Source organism: Juglans microcarpa x Juglans regia, chromosome 2S, assembly GCF_004785595.1.
Source record: "Juglans microcarpa x Juglans regia isolate MS1-56 chromosome 2S, Jm3101_v1.0, whole genome shotgun sequence".
NCBI classification, from domain to species: Eukaryota; Viridiplantae; Streptophyta; class Magnoliopsida; order Fagales; family Juglandaceae; genus Juglans; species Juglans microcarpa x Juglans regia.
Genome location: NC_054597.1, coordinates 7534900 through 7537907, shown reverse-complemented (window position 1 = coordinate 7537907; position 3008 = coordinate 7534900). Strand labels below are relative to the sequence as shown.

Here is a 3008-nt window from a genome sequence, read left to right as displayed (position 1 = left end):
CAATTCCATTGATCTTCAATGCAACCAAGCCAATTCTCACAAACATCATCACTCAATGTAAAGAAGAAAAGCTGCCATCATTTGAAGGCTATACAAGGCTTTGAAGGAGATAAATGTTATAGAAACACTACAACAAACTCAAAGAGGTTTCAGTAATTCCTTCATTGAGGCCAATTTCTAGCATGAGCATCCAGTCCACTAATCAAAAACTCAAAATAGCAAGTGGATCTCTTTTCCATATTGGAGTGATGGTAAGTTTGCACATGCAGATAGAGTAGCTGATATGCTCACACAATCGAACTTGGTTCCTTCCCCAATTTTAGAGCAGCCAAAGCAGCACAAGCAGGCAGAACACTTGCCAGGGTAACAGAATTTGGTCTCATCTTTTCTTTTAGTAACCATCTGAAAATTTCCAAAGCATCACTATTAATTCCATTAAGCACAAAACTTGAAATCATAGCTGTGCACACAATGACATCAACTGTGTTGCTTTGGCCAAAAACCTTGCGTGCCATCCCCACATCCCTGCACCTAAAAGTATATATCTATAAGTGCACTCTTCACAAATAGATCCAAAGGCACACCGTGTCTTACTATGTAATCATGAATTTCCTTACCTTGTTTGAGACTTGCGATTTCAGTAACTGATGGAAGGAAGCTTGCAAAGGTGATTGACTCTGGTTTGACACTAACATATATCATCTCACGAAACAAATTTGAAGCCTCACGCATAAACTCATTTTGTACAAATCCAGAAATCATTCCATTCCACATTGCTTCTGGGGCACAAACTGATATTATACAAGCAAAAGTCACGGAATTGGGCCTAATTTCACTATTTCTCATTTCCAAAAACATTTTTAGAGCACTACTAGTATCTCCAGTTTTTACATAACCATTAAGCATGACATTACATGGAACACCATCTTTTTGTGGAATTTTATCAAACAAACATCGCGCATCATTAATACAATCATTCTCCGCATACATTTTGATCAAAGAACTACCCACAAACACGTCCAACTCAAAGCCCATCAACTGAATTGTTCCGTGAACCAACTTACCCAAATTTACATTATTCAAACCAATACAGGCCTTAATCACATAGGGAAAAGTATACTTATCAGGAGAAGTACCACAACCCAACATCTTAAAGTAAAATAACAAGGCAAAATCAAATTGACCTGGTGTCGTAAACCCTCTAATCATCCAGTTCCAGAGTAAAGAAGAGGACGTGAGTTCAAGCCTATAGAACATATTCTTCGCATCCATAGGGTTTCGAATCTTACCGTGTGCTTGTCGTCGTGGAGAAAAGCTGCCGCGGTACAGTGCTGGAGAGTGTCGTCGCGGGAGAAGAGAAATGGGGAAGAAAAGAAAGAGGGAAGAAGAGAAAAAAAAAAAACTAGAAGAAGAGAAAGAAGGAAGAGACGCGGGAAATGGAAGAAGAGAAGAAGAGAACGGAGGAAGAGACGCGAGAGAGAAATAGGGAAGAAGAGAAGGAAGAAGAGAAGAAGAAACGCGAGAGAGGAAGAGGGAAGAAGAAAGAGAAAGGAAACGCGGAAGAGAGATAGCGGAAATTAATAAATAATGTATTTGGAGGTGAAATAGTGCTTTTCATCTTTGAAGAAAAAGATGAATTTATTGTAGATAATATTTAAGATGAAAAGTGTTTGGCTAATTCAATGTGGGCCAACTATTGATAAAGTTAGCTAAATTTAGAGATGAAATGTTATTTGAAGAAGCCAATGTGGATGCTTTTCCTAGCATGTTGTTTTGAGTGGACGAGAACTGCAATACCATGGACCATGGTTCGAATCCTATATTTATATACAATGCACATAATTATTTTGTAATTATCACATCATTAACTTTGTTGATGATCTATATAGGCCCGTTTGTATAGTGAAAGTATTTCATCTCATCTCAACTTAATTCATCATTATAATTTTTTTAAATTTTTATATAAAATATAATAAATAATTTATCAGTTTTTTCAAATCTCAAAACAAAAATAATATTCTAACAATATTTTATTCAACTTTCAACTTTTATCTAAAACCATCTCATTTCATCTCACTATCGCTAATTGTTACATTGTATTATCATTAATCTGGCCATTTATAATATCTGTCACCTTGTTTCTCAAAAAAAGTAATTATACGTGCGATTAATTTGGATGGTGCAAATTAATTATGTACATTCCCTTTAAAAAAAAAATGACGTCCATTATTTAAAAAAGAGATTTTTTATGTAAATTTCGGATTTGTCATGGAACTTCACATTTTAAAACTGTACAAATCATTTCTTTTTCTTCAAATACGTACCTATTTTAATAGTACTCTTAATATTTGGTTAATTTAGAATCGAGAAACTGGGAATAAGATTCACTCAATTCTTGTCTAAAATGCGAGGATCGGAATAGAAAGATATATAAAGCAGATCATGTAACATTTATTATTTTCCGTGTCTGTCTCTCTTATAGATGATCAGAGGAGATCTTGATTTTTAATCCAAAAATCTGTAACTGATGTTTCGTTCCATAAAAATGTATTAATTTCCTTATAATATAATAAATTTCTTAAAGAGTCCCACCACTCCTTGAATCCAACTTAATCTCCTGCATTTAAGTGTACCTGATCGTAGACCTCTACTAATTTAAATAATATTAGTATACTCCTCAGTTTACCTTTGAGTAGTGACTACCCTTTCTCTCCAGGGATAAATGTTACAAGAAAAGCTCATATCCCACATATCCACATGTAATGTGTGTTTAAATAAAAGAATAAAAATAATAAATTACATATGAATATTTAAGAGCCTATTTAAATATTTAAATAGTATCAAATCATCAGTTTTATTCATTTCATATCATCTCATTTCAATATTGATCCTATCATTTTCATTGTCTATGTATCAATACGTGTCATTACCTGTACTCCTATTCAAGTTGTATGTGGGTTCCACGCACCACTACATCTTTGCCGCTCCATCACGTATACACGCGGGCC

The 3008-nt window shown here is 34.4% G+C and overlaps 1 pseudogene; it reads right to left on the bottom strand.

Moving 5' to 3' along the window:
* Nucleotides 1-287: 287 nt before the first annotated feature.
* LOC121253317 lies at nucleotides 288-1331 on the bottom strand (annotated as a pseudogene).
* Nucleotides 1332-3008: the final 1677 nt, after the last annotated feature.